Here is a 14,623-nt window from a genome sequence, read left to right as displayed (position 1 = left end):
AGGCTTTCTGTGTTACACGTTTATTTTTCACATTGGGGGCAAATAAAGCTTAACGCTGAGGTGTTTAGTTACGTGTTTTACTATGGCCGACGGGACCGCCTCTGACGTCACAGGAGAAGCGGATCCTTCTCTATTCGGCAGTGTATTCTAAGAGCGCACACTTTTCACATATCTGACGCAGATTTTAGTGAATTCCCCTGTAACAGCTTCAACGGACATCGGAGCTGCTCAGTTTACATTCCATCTTACTTTCCTTCAGTCTAGCGCAGAGAGGAGCAAGTAGGCGCCTCAGCTTAGTGCTGAGGTGTAGAGGCTGCTTAGGAGGTTTTGGGAATAATTTCTAGAAGCCAAATTTGGTCCGTTAAGGGATTATTTACTTTGGGATATCAATCTTAAAGAGACAGTAGCAAGATTAAAAAATAAATTATTTTTTTTGTGTGAAATTCACTTGCAATATGGACCGCTGCTCCATAACCTGTCCGCCTGCTCTGAGGCGGCGGACAGAAATCAACCCAATCGAATATGATAGGGTTGATTGATACCCCCTGCTAGCAGCCAATTGGCCGCGAATCTGCAGGGGGCAGCATTGCACCAGCAGTTCACAAGAACTGCTGGTGCAATGATAAATGCCGAGAGCGTATGCTGTCTGCATTTATCCATGTGCAGTGGACATGATCCTCAATATCGGATCATGTCCGCTCGCAACATCATAAATAGGCCCCCAAGAGTCTATCTCTTCTATAGAGTGCTGACTTTGCTTGGATTCCCAAGTTGAACCCCCTTTGCCTCTTTGTTCTTCTTGTATTGAAATAACTTTTTTTTTTTTTTTAAATAATTTTTATTGAGGTGGAACAAGACAATAACAACAATAATAGGTACAATGAATAAAATAGTAGACAAATTTTAAGTTTGACTGGCTATGTCACTTAGACCTGAAATAAAACATGGCGAAACTGCAAAGTTAACAGAGTATATAAGGTCAGGTCATCTTAATTACAAAAGGTGTGTACCCAACTGAGTGAATGAAACCTCTTTTCTCTTGTAAGGTGTATCCAGTCCACGGATCATCCATTACTTGTGGGATATTCTCCTTCCCAACAGGAAGCTGCAAGAGGATCACCCACAGCAGAGCTGTCTATATAGCTCCTCCCCTTAACTGCCACCCCCAGTCATTCTCTTGCAGCTCTCGACAAACATGGAAGCAGTTAGAGAGATGTGGTGTAATTTAGTTGTTTTTCTTCAATTCAACGTTTTTTATTTGCATATTGGTGATAAAACTTTATTGGGGCTTAGTTTTTTCCACATGGCTGGCTAGATTTTCCTAGGGATACTTTTTTATGGCCCTCTCACTGTGAGTACAGGTTGGGAGGGGCCTAATTTTAGGCCTAAATCGTGCAGTAGTTTTTGCAGCTTGAGACTTCCAGCTTCCCTTGGAGTCCCCTGAACACTTAGGACCTCTACAAAGGGTTTTTGTGCTTTCCAAAGTCCATTGTATGGGAAGGTAGGGCCACAGCAGAGCTGTGGCAGTTTGTTGTGACTGTTAAAAAACGTTTATTTCGTTTTTTTGATCCGTTTTTTTAAACTAAGGGGTTAATCATCCATTTGTAAGTGGGTGCAATGCTCTGTTAGCCTATTATACACACTGTAAAAATTTTGTTTGATTTACTGCTTTTTATCACTGTTTTTCAAATTCTGACCTTTTTTATTTTTCTTAAAGGCACAGTACCGTTTTTATTTTTTGCTTGTTAACTTTTTGTAAAGTGTTTTCCAAGCTTGCTGGTTTCATTGCTAGTCTATTTAAACATGTCTGACATAGAGGAAACTCCTTGTTCATTATGTTTAGAAGCCATGGTGGAACCCCCTCTTAGAATGTGTACCAAATGTACTGATTTCACTTTAAGTTATAAAGACCATATTATGTCTTTAAAAGATTTATCACCAGAGGAATCTGACAAGGGGGAAGTTATGCCGACTAACTCACCCCACGTGTCAGAGCCTTTGACTCCCGCTCAAGGGACTCATGCTCAAGAGGCGCCAAGTACATCTAGCGCGCCCATGGCGTTTACTTTACAAGACATGGCGGCAGTCATGGATAATACACTGTCAGCGGTATTATCCAGACTACCTGGGTTATGAGGAAAGCGAGACAGCTCTGGGGTTAGAAGAAATACAGAGCACTCTGACGCTTCAGTAGCTATGTCTGATACCCCCTCACAATATGCAGAAGCTGAGGAAGGAGAGCTTCTTTCTGTGGGTGATGTGTCTGACTCAGGGAAGATGATGCAACCTGATTCTGATATGGCAACATTTAAATTTAAGCTTGAACACCTCCGCGTGTTACTCAGGGAGGTTTTAGCTACTCTGAATGACTGCGACACCATTGCAGTGCCAGAGAAATTGTGCAGATTGGATAAATACTATGCAGTGCCTGTTTTCTCTGATGTTTTTCCAATACCTGAAAGGTTTTCAGAAATTATTACTAAGGAATGGGAAAGACCAGGTGTACGTTCTCTCCCCCTCCTATTTTTAAGAAATTGTTTCCAATAGATGCCGCCACATGGGACTTATGGCAAAAGGTCCCTAAGGTGGAGGGAGCAGTTTCTATCCTAGCTAAGCGTACTACTATCCCTGTCGAGGACAGTTGTGCTTTCTTGGATCCAATGAACAAAAAGTTAGAGGGTTACCTTAAGAAAATCTTTATTCAACAAGGTTTTATTCTGCAGCCTCTTGCATGCATTGCCCCAGTCACTGCTGTGGCGTCCTTCTGGTTTGAGTCTCTGGAAGAGGCTTTACAGGTAGAGACCCCATTGGACGATATACTTGACAAGCTTAGAGCACTTAAGCTAGCCAATTCATTTGTTTCTGATGCCAGTGTTCATTTAACTAAACTAATGGCTAAGAATTCTGGTTTTGCTATTCAGGCGCGTAGGGCGCTATGGCTTAAATCATGGTCAGCTGACGTCACTTCAAAGTCTAAGCTTCTTAATATTCCCTTCAAGGGGCAGACCCTATTCGGGCCTGGTTTGAAGGAGATCATTTCCTCACGGGAGGAAAAGGTCATGCCCTCCCTCAGGACAGGTCTAATAAATCAAGGGCCAAAAAGACGAGTGCGGCATCAACTTCCTCTAATACAAAACAAGAGGGAACTTTTGCCCAGTCCAAGTCGGTCTGGAGACCTAGCCAGGCTTGGAACAAAGGTAAGCAGGCCAAAAAACCTGCTGCTGCCTCTAAAACAGCATGAAGGATTGGCCCCCGATCTGGTAACGGATCTAGTAGGGGGCAGACTTTCTCACTTCACCCAGGCTTGGGCAAGAGATGTCCAGGATCCCTGGGCATTGGAAATTGTATCCCAGGGATATCTTCTGGACTTCAAAGCTTCCCCTCCAAAAGGGAGATTTCACCTTTCACAATTATCTGCAAACCAGATAAAAAGAGAGGCATTCTTACATTGTTTTCAAGACCTCCTAGGTATGGGAGTGATCCACCCAGTTCCAAAGAAGGAACAGGGACAAGGATTCTATTCAAATCTGTTTGTGGTTCCCAAAAAAGAGGGAACCTTCAGACCAATCTTAGATCTCAAGATCCTAAACAAATTTCTCAGGGTTCCATCATTCAAGATGGAGACTATTCGTACCATCCTACCTATGATCCAGGAGGGTCAATACATGACTACAGTGGATTTAAAGGATGCTTATCTTCACATTCCGATACACAAAGATCATCATCGGTTTCTCAGGTTTGCCTTCCTGGACAGGCATTACCAGTTTGTAGCTCTTCCCTTTGGGTTAGCTACAGCTCCAAGAATCTTTACGTAGGTTCTGGGGTCACTTCTAAGGCCGTGGGGCATAGCAGTAGCCCCTTATTTAGATGACATTCTGATACAGGCGTCAAATTTCCAAATTGCCAAGTCTCATACGGACATAGTTCTGGCATTTCTGAGGTCGCACGGGTGGAAAGTGAACGAAGAGAAGAGTTCTCTATCCCCTCTCACAAGAGTTTCCTTTCTGGGAATTCTGATAGATTCTGTAGAAATGTTGTCCCCTCTACTAAATCTGGATCAAGAGACCAGGGATTCTCTTCTCTGGTGGCTATCTCGGGTCCATCTGTCCAAAGGTATGACCTTTCGCAGGCCAGATTGGACAATAGTAACGACAGATGCCATCCTTCTAGGCTGGGGGGCAGTCTGGAACTCACTGAAGGCTCAGGGATCGTGGACTCAGGAGGAGACCCTCCTCCCAATAAACATTCTGAAATTAAGAGCGATTTTCAATGCTCTTCAAGCTTGGCCTCATCAGATTTCAGTCGGACAACATCACGACTGTGGCTTACATCAACCATCAAGGGGGAACAAGGAGTTCCCTAGCGATGTTGGAAGTTTCAAAGATAATTCGTTGGGCAGAGTTTCACTCTTGCCACCTATCAGCTATCCATATCCCAGGTGTAGAAAACTGGGAGGCGGATTTTCTAAGTCGACAGACTTTTCATCCGGGGGAGTGGGAACTCCATCCGGAGGTGTTTGCACAATTGGTTCAATGTTGGGGCGAACCAGAACAGGATCTCATGGCGTCTCGCCAGAACGCCAAACTTCCTTGTTATGGATCCAGGTCCAGAGATCCCAAGGCAACGCTGATAGATGCTCTAGCAGCGCCTTGGTCCTTCAACCTGGCTTATGTGTTTTCACCGTTTCCTCTGCTCCCTCGTCTGATTGCCAAAATCAAGCAGGAGAGAGCATCAGTGATTTTGATAGCGCCTGCGTGGCCACGCAGGACTTGGTATGCAGATCTAGTGGACATGTCATCTCTGCCTTTGAGACAGAACCTTCTACTTCAGGGTCCTTTCAAACATCCAAATCTAATTTCTCTGAGACTGACTGCCTGGAGATTGAACGCTTGATTTTATCAAAGCGTGGCTTCTCCGAGTCAGTCATTGATACCTTAATTCAGGCACGGAAGCCTGTCACCAGGAAAATCTATCATAAGATATGGCGTAAATATCTTTATTGGTGTGAATCCAAGGGTTACTCATGGAGTAAAGTCAGGATTCCCAGGATATTATCTTTTCTCCAAGAAGGATTAGAAAAGGGATTGTCAGCTAGTTCCTTAAAGGGACAGATTTCTGCTCTGTCTATTCTTTTGCACAAGCGTCTGGCGGATAGTCCAGACGTTCAGGCGTTTTGTCAGGCTTTAGTTAGAATCAAGCCTGTGTTTAAACCAGTTGCTCCGCCATGGAGTTTAAATTTGGTTCTTAAAGTTCTCCAAGGGATTCCGTTTGAAGCTCTTCATTCCATAGATATCAAGCTTTTATCTTGGAAAGTTCTGTTTTTGGTAGCTATTTCCTCGGCTCGTAGAGTTTCCGAGTTATCTGCCTTACAGTGTGATTCCCCTTATCTGATCTTCCATGCAGATAAGGTAGTTTTGCGTACCAAACCTGGGTTTTTACCTAAGGTGGTATCTAATAAGAATATCAATCAGGAGATTGTTGTTCCGTCATTGTGTCCTAAGCCTTCTTCAATGAAGGAACGTCTATTACACAATATTGACGTGGTTTGTGCTATAAAGTTTTATTTACAAGCACTAAAGATTTTCGTCAAACATCTGCTTTGTTTGTTGTCTACTTTGGCTAAGAAGTATAATACGCTTAGCTTATGAGACTGCTGGCCAGCAGCCTCCTGAAAGGATTACAGCTCATTCTACTAGAGCTGTGGCTTCCACATGGGCTTTTAAAAATGAGGCTTCTGTTGAACAGATTTGCAAGGCGGCCACTTGGTCTTCGCTTCATACTTTTTCAAAGTTTTATAAATTTGATACTTTTGCTTCTTCGGAGGCTATTTTTGGGAGAAAGGTTTTACAGGCAGTGGTACCTTCCGTTTGAGTTCCTGCCTTGTCCCTCCCTTCATCCGTGTACTTTAGCTTTGGTATTGGTATCCCACAAGTAATGGATGATCCGTGGACTGGATACACCTTACAAGAGAAAACATAATTTATGCTTACCTGATAAATTTATTTCTCTTGTGGTGTATCCAGTCCACGGCCCGCCCTGTCATTTTAAGGCAGGTATGTTTTATTTTTAAACTACAGTCACCACTGCACCCTATGGTTTCTCCTTTCTCTTGTTTGTCTTCGGTCGAATGACTGGAGGTGGCAGTTAAGGGGAGGAGCTATATAGACAGCTCTGCTGTGGGTGATCCTCTTGCAGCTTCCTGTTGGGAAGGAGAATATCCCACAAGTAATGGATGATCCGTGGACTGGATACACCACAAGAGAAATAAATTTATCAGGTAAGCATAAATTATGTTTTTTAATTTATATAAGGGATAATACTATTATGGGATCCTCTGAAGACAATATGGGTCGCTCATGGACCTGGTAACACTTTGTGGTATAAAATAGAGGATTACTGGCTTATGGAATGGCCGCTCATGGTCCTAAATTATTATAGGTGAAAGTATAACTGATAACGAAATTCGCATGCAAACTGTGGAGTGGGTTAGGTGTTAGAAAGTACAAGCTGATTATAGCTATTGTAAAAAATACGGGAGACATACCCTGCGTATGAAAGCAACTTGTGATTGACTAGGTAGGTCAGGTTGGAGCAAGCATAGTAACTGCCTAACAACGGAATAATACCAATGAGTCTGTCATAACCTGTACCTTTAAATATTTTTGTAGCTCTTTTGTGTAAAAACCGAAATAAAATGGTTAATTACCTCGGTTTATACAAAGTGAGGCAATGCTATTAAGTAATTGTGTTGCTTATATGAATACAATTTTGATATTCAATAAGATTTATACAGGCAATCTGAATAAGATTTAGCAAGGCAGAGTGTGAAAAAAACCTCAGATGTAAAAGTTAGGTTTATAAAATCCTTAAACTCAGATGAAGATAAAGTGAATTCAACAGGGAATGATCTCTTTTAAAATATATTTCACGCACTCACAACAGCCATACTAAAATATATACAACAGCATCCATACAAACAATTCCGGTATTCAAATAGCAATAGGTGATAATTTAGACCTGATTGACCGTTATCCAGGAATATACCAGAGAACAAATTATGAATGTCACAAGTATTGAGTACAACGTTACCAATCTGTAGCGTGGAGAGCGGTACTTTAGAATTAAAGTCTGGAAGCTGAAGCGGCCAAGAGTGAAGCAGAGCGTGACAACTCCTTTGAGAGCGGTATCCGCTGTGTGAGTGCGGCAAGAGTGAAGAGGAAATGTAGATCCGGTTGCTCAGGAATCTTGTAAACAGGAACTCCGTGTAAAAAATAGGTTAGTTTGGAAACAGGCTGAAATTACAAAGTAAGGAACACTTTGAAGAATCAATAACAATAATTCTCAAGATATATTTGACCTGAGGATAAAGTTAGGAATAAGTGTTAGGATTAACACATATGGAAATCAACTTCAATTTTCAGGCAATGATGACCTGGAACTGCTTCCTTAAATAGGCCTGTGGTTCAAGAGGAAGTGAAGGATTTAAAGGTATATCACATGTCCCCAGTCTCAGGGAATCACCCCCGGGGATTCCAAATGGGGTTTGGATGGGTATCTTCTATGGAAGATGCGAATAAGTTTGGGAGAGTGGATGTCTTTATGATTTTGCCATGAATTTTCTTCTGGACCATATCCTTTCCATTTTATGAGATACTGTAATCTACGTCTAAAAATTCTAGAATCTAAAATAGCCTCTACCTCATATTCTTCATGATCCTCTATAGATACTGGTGATGGTAAAGGACAAGATGTAGATGGTTGAGATTTGTAAGGTTTTAGTAGTGAGATATGGAACGTAGGGTGAATCTTATATTCATTGGGTAACCGAAGCCTAACAGCATTGGAGTTAATTATTTTATCCACAGCGAAAGGTCCCAAGAACTGGTTAGCCAACTTTTTACTAGGTACTTGTAATTTTAGATTCTTGATAGAGAGTAATACTAAGTCACCAATCTTGTATTCAGGACCCTTTCTATGTTTTTTATCGAAATACTTCTTTTGATACTCCTTTGCTGTGGCAAGATGATTCTTGAGAGTCTTTAGTCTTTCCAATAACTTGGAAGAAAATTCCAGAGCTTTAGGTGAATTCACTATTTTACTTGATATGGTAATAGTATTCGGATGGTATCCGTAAGTGGCATAGAATGGTGAAGTCTTTATGGAGGCTGATCTAGAATTGTTATATGAGAACTCAGCCATAGAGAGGTAAGCAGTCCAATCGTCCTGTAAGTGTAAAATGTAGCAACGTAAGTACTGTTCTATAGTCTGGTTGAGTCTTTCAGTTAACCCATTTGCCTGTGGGTGAAAAGCGGTAGAGTAACGTGAGTCGATTTTTAACAATTTACATAGGCCTAGATTTAGAGTTCTGCGGTAGCCGTGAAAACCAGCGTTAGAGGCTCCTAACGCTGGTTTTGGCCGCCCGCTGGTATTTGGAGTCAGTGATTAAAGGGTCTAACGCTCACTTTTCAGCCGCGACTTTTCCATACCGCAGATCCCCTTACGTCAATTGCGTATCCTATCTTTTCAATGGGATCTTCCTAACGCCGGTATTTATAGTCGTTTCTGAAGTGAGCGTTAGAGCTCTAACGACAAAACTCCAGCCGCAGGAAAATAGCAGTAGTTAAGAGCTTTCTGGGCTAACGCCGGTTCATAAAGCTCTTAACTACTGTACCCTAAAGTACACTAACACCCATAAACTACCTATGTACCCCTAAACCGAGGTCCCCCCACATCGCCGCCACTCGATTAAAATTTTTTAACCCCTAATCTGCCGACCGCCACCTACGTTATACTTATGTACCCCTAATCTGCTGCCCCTAACCCCGCCGACCCCTGTATTACATTTATTAACCCCTAACCTGCCCCCCACAACATCGCCGCCAGCTACTTACAATAATTAACCCCTAATCTTCCGACCGCAAAGCGCCGCCACCAACGTTATCCTTATGTACCCCTAATCTGCTGCCCCTAACACCGCCAACCCCTATATTATATTTATTAACCCCTAATCTGCCCCCCTCAATGTCGCCGACACCTGCCTACACTTATTAACCCCTAATCTGCCGAGCGGACCTGAGCGCTACTATAATAAAGTAATTAACCCCTAATCCGCCTCACTAACCCTATCATAAATAGTATTAACCCCTAATCTGCCCTCCCTAACATCGCCGACACCTACCTTCAATTATTAACCCCTAATCTGCCGACCGGAGCTCATCGCTACTATAATAAATGTATTAACCCCTAAAGCTAAGTCTAACCCTAACACTAACACCCCCCTAACTTAAATATAATTTACATCTAACGAAATTAATTAACTCTTATTAAATAACTTATTCCTATTTAAAGCTAAATACTTACCTGTAAAATAAATCCTAATATAGCTACAATATAAATTATAATTATATTATAGCTATTTTAGGATTAATATTTATTTTACAGGCAACTTTGTAATTATTTTAACCAGGTACAATAGCTATTAAATAGTTAAGAACTATTTAATAGTTACCTAGTTAAAATAATAACAAATTTACCTGTAAAATAAATCCTAACCTAAGATATAATTAAACCTAACACTACCCTATCAATAAATTAATTAAATAAACTACCTACAATTAACCTAACACTACACTATCAATAAATAAATTAAATACAATTGCTACAAATAACTACAATTACATAAACTAACTAAAGTACAAAAAATAAAAAAGAACTAAGTTACAAAAAATAAAAAAATATTTACAAACATAAGAAAATTATTACAACAATTTTAAACTAATTACACCTACTCTAAGCCCCCTAATAAAATAACAAAGACCCCCAAAATAATAAATGCCCTACCCTATTCTAAATTAAAAAAGTTAAAAGCTCTTTTACCTTACCAGCCCTGAACAGGGCCCTTTGCGGGGCATGCCCCAAGAATTTCAGCTCTTTTGCCTGTAAAAAAAAAACATACAATACCCCCCCCCCCCAACATTACAACCCACCACCCACATACCCCTAATCTAACCCAAACCCCCCTTAAATAAACCTAACACTAATCCCCTGAAGATCTTCCTACCTTGTCTTCACCATCCAGGTATCACCGATCCGTCCTGGCTCCAACATCTTCATCCAACCCAAGCGGGGGTTGGCGATCCATCATCCGGTGGCTGAAGAGGTCCAGAAGAGGCTCCAAAGTCTTCCTCCTATCCGGCAAGAAGAGGACATCCGGACCGGCAAACATCTTCTCCAAGCGGCATCTTCGATCTTCTTGCATCCGGTGCGGAGCGGGTCCATCTTGAAGCAGGCGACGCGGATCCATCCTCTTCTTCCGTTGTCTCCCGACGAATGACGGTTCCTTTAAGGGACGTCATCCAAGATGGCGTCCCTTGAATTCCGATTGGCTGATAGGATTGTTGGGTGGTGGGTTGTAATGTTGGGGGGGGGTATTGTATGTTTTTTTTTTACAGGCAAAAGAGCTGAAATTCTTGGGGCATGCCCCGCAAAGGGCCCTGTTCAGGGCTGGTAAGGTAAAAGAGCTTTTAACTTTTTTAATTTAGAATAGGGTAGGGCATTTATTATTTTGGGGGTCTTTGTTATTTTATTAGGGGGCTTAGAGTAGGTGTAATTAGTTTACAATTGTTGTAATAATTTTCTTATGTTTGTAAATATTTTTTTATTTTTTGTAACTTAGTTCTTTTTTATTTTTTGTACTTTAGTTAGTTTATGTAATTGTAGTTATTTGTAGCAATTGTATTTAATTTATTTATTGATAGTGTAGTGTTAGGTTAATTGTAGGTAGTTTATTTAATTAATTTATTGATAGGGTAGTGTTAGGTTTAATTATATCTTAGGTTAGGATTTATTTTACAGGTAAATTTGTTATTATTTTAACTAGGTAACTATTAAATAGTTCTTAACTATTTAATAGCTATTGTACCTGGTTAAAATAATTACAAAGTTGCCTGTAAAATAAATATTAATCCTAAAATAGCTATAATATAATTATAATTTATATTGTAGCTATATTAGGATTTATTTTACAGGTAAGTATTTAGCTTTAAATAGGAATAAGTTATTTAATAAGAGTTAATTAATTTCGTTAGATGTAAATTATATTTAAGTTAGGGGGGTGTTAGTGTTAGGGTTAGACTTAGCTTTAGGGGTTAATACATTTATTATAGTAGCGATGAGCTCCGGTCGGCAGATTAGGGGTTAATAATTGAAGGTAGGTGTCGGCGATGTTAGGGAGGGCAGATTAGGGGTTAATACTATTTATGATAGGGTTAGTGAGGCGGATTAGGGGTTAATTACTTTATTATAGTAGCGCTCAGGTCCGCTCGGCAGATTAGGGGTTAATAAGTGTAGGCAGGTGTCGGCGACGTTGAGGGGGGCAGATTAGGGGTTAATAAATATAATCTAGGGGTCGGCGGTGTTAGGGGCAGCAGATTAGGGGTACATAGGGATAACGTAGGTTGCGGCGGTTTACGGAGCGGCAGATTAGGGGTTAAAAAAAATATGCAGGGGTCAGCGATAGCGGGAGCGGCAGATTAGGGGTTAATAAGTGTAAGGTTAGGGGTGTTTAGACTCGGGGTACATGTTAGGGTGTTAGGTGCAGACGTAGGAAGTGTTTCCCCATAGGAAACAATGGGGCTGCGTTAGGAGCTGAACGCGGCTTTTTTGCAGGTGTTAGGTTTTTTTTCAGCTCAAACAGCCCCATTGTTTCCTATGGGAGAATCGTGCACGAGCACGTTTTTGAGGCTGGCCGCGTCCGTAAGCAACTCTGGTATCGAGAGTTGCATTTGCGGTAAAAATGCTCTACGCTCCTTTTTTGGAGCCTAACGCAGCATTTGTTTGAACTCTCGATACCAGAGTTAAATTTATGGTGCGGCCAGAAAAAAGCCCGCGGAGCGTTAACAGCCCTTCTACCGCAAAACTCCAAATCTAGGCCATAGTGATCTCCAGAAAGAGGAGGTAAATTGTGTGCCCCGGTCAGTTATAATGTTAGATGGAAGGCCATGTAATCTAACAATTTGGTCAAGGAAAACCTTAGCTGTTGTCATAGCTGTTGGTAACCCCTTTAGAGGTATGAAATGGCTTAATCTCGTCAAATGGTCAACAACTACCATAATCGTATTGTATTGTTTGGAATTGGGTAATTCCACAATAAAATCCATGGCTATAGTGCTCCATGGTTTATCAGGAATGGGCAGTGGTGTTAGGAGACCTATAGGCTGTTTGTGGTCTGATTTATTGCGAGCACAATTATCACACTTTGATACATATTCATATATAAATCGATTCATCCCAGGCCACCAAAATCTCCTCCTAGTAAGTTCAATTGTCTTCTGGATACCAGTATGCCCAGATAGAACATTATCATGAGAATGCGTCAGGATGGAATTTCTGATACTTTCAGGGATGTACAATTTGGAATTGTGGTAATATAAACCTGTCTGTGGATCTCTATTACAATTTTTTGGAGAAGTGTTTTCTTGTTTTAATGCTTTAAGAATATCTTCTTCAATGGGAGTTAAAATCCCTATGATCTTTTCAGCAGGAATAGTAAGTTCTGGAGTGTCTTGGGGTGCAATTTCATGTATGCGAGAAAGTGCATCTGCTTTCTTATTCAAAGTTCCTGGCTTGTATGTAATTTGGAAATCGAATCGGTCGAAGAAAATGGACCACCGAGCTTGACGCGCCGATAAGGTTTTATTTCTCTTTAAATACTCCAAATTTTTATGGTCAGTGAATATCAGAAACGGAACTTTGGATCCCTCTAGAAGATGTCTCCAGTGTTCTAGAGAACTTTTTATAGCTAAGAGTTCTTTATCCCCCACACTATAATTAATCTCCGCACTTGTAAGCATTCTAGAATAGAATGCTATAGGATGTGTTTCTGTTTTCTCACTGTTTTGTTGTGAGAGGACTGCTCCTATTCCGGTATTGGAGGCATCTACCTCTAGTAGGAACTTTTCTTGATAATCTGACATGGATAATATTGGAGCAGTAGTAAACAAAGTTTTGAGGTGGTTGAAGGTGTCTTGAGCTGAGTCGGACCATCTGAATATTTGTTTAAGTTTTTTATGAATTTTCTGTAAAAATTCGCGAAACCTATGAATCTCTGTAAAGATTTTACAGAGGTGAGAACTGGCCAATTCTTTATGGCTGCTACCTTGTCAGGGTCCATTTGTATTCTGTTTGGAGTGATAATATATCCTAAGAACTTGATTTCAGAGACATGAAATTCACATTTCTCTAATTTTGCATAGAGCTTGTGTTCTTTTAAACGCATTAGGACCCAACGAACATGCTTTTCATGTTCTTCTGCTGTCCTGGAATATATTAGGATGTCATCCAAGTAGATTATGACACAGATGTCCATCAAGTCATGAAAGATTTCATTGATAAAATGTTGGAATGTAGCGGGGGCGTTACTGAGTCTAAAAGGCATGACATTGTATTGGAATAAGCCGTATCGGGTTCTAAAAGCAGTCTTTCATTCATGTCCTTCTTTTATTCTTATCAAATTATATGCCCCTTTAAGATCCAATTTAGTGTATATTGTTGCTTCATGCAATCGTTCTAGAAGTTCTGGGATCAAGGGTAGAGGATATCTGTTCTTTATGGTAATGTTGTTTAATGCTCTATAATCTATGATGGGTCTGATGGTCCCATCTTTATTGCGTACCAGAAACATGCCAGCCGCAGCAGGAGATGTGGAGTGTGTAATAAACCCTTTTCGGAGGTTATCATCAAGATAAGATCTTAGATAGACTAATTCATCTTGTGATAGGGGATATATTTTCCCATGTGGTATTTGGGAGCCGGGAATTAAATCAATAGGGCAATCGAAACTTCTATGGGGAGGAAGATTTTCTGCCTCCTTTAAATCAAACACCTCTGCCAGGTCCTGATAAATAAGGGGAAGTTCATTTTCAATTGACGAGATTGTTTGATAGGGGTAGCATGTTTTTGAACAGTAAGAGGAGTTTAATGATATTTCTGTCTTAGTCCAGTCAATAGTGGGATTATGGTTTTGTAACCAGGAAAAACCCAGAATTAATGTGTGTAAATGTATAGGTATCAGGTCAAAAGTAAGATACTCTGTGTGACCAGTATTAGTTGTGAGTAAAATAGGGATTGTTTGGTGAGTTATGGGACCTTGTTGTATTGGTGAACCATCAATAAGTCGAACTGAAACAGGGTTAGGTTTGTAAATTATAGGTATTTTATTAATCATAACATAGTTTGAATCTATGTAGTTTCCAGAAGCACCTGAATCAATCAGAGCACTAGTACGAATGTTTTTCTGGTCCCACTGTAAAGAAAGGTTTAAAGTCAGTTGGGTAATTTTTGAAATATGAAAAATATTTTCTGTTTTTATAATCTTACCCTTCTTCTGTTTTAACAAAAGAGGACAGTTGTTGACTGAATGTTCCTTTTGGCCACAATAGAGACATAAATGCTCAGATCTTCTTCTGGCCTTTTCTTCTGGTGATAAGGGTCCCTTGATGGTTCCGATTTCCATGGGGGTCTGGTTTGCTGAGCCTCTTTCCTGTGTAGATGTATAGGTAAAAGATCTTTTACCAGTAGGATCATAGGTGGTCTTCTCAGCCCTCCTTTCACGCAACCTTCGGTC

The sequence above is a fragment of the Bombina bombina genome, chromosome 7 (genome assembly GCF_027579735.1).
Source record: "Bombina bombina isolate aBomBom1 chromosome 7, aBomBom1.pri, whole genome shotgun sequence".
NCBI lineage: Eukaryota > Metazoa > Chordata > Amphibia > Anura > Bombinatoridae > Bombina > Bombina bombina.
This window is presented reverse-complemented; position numbering follows the sequence as displayed.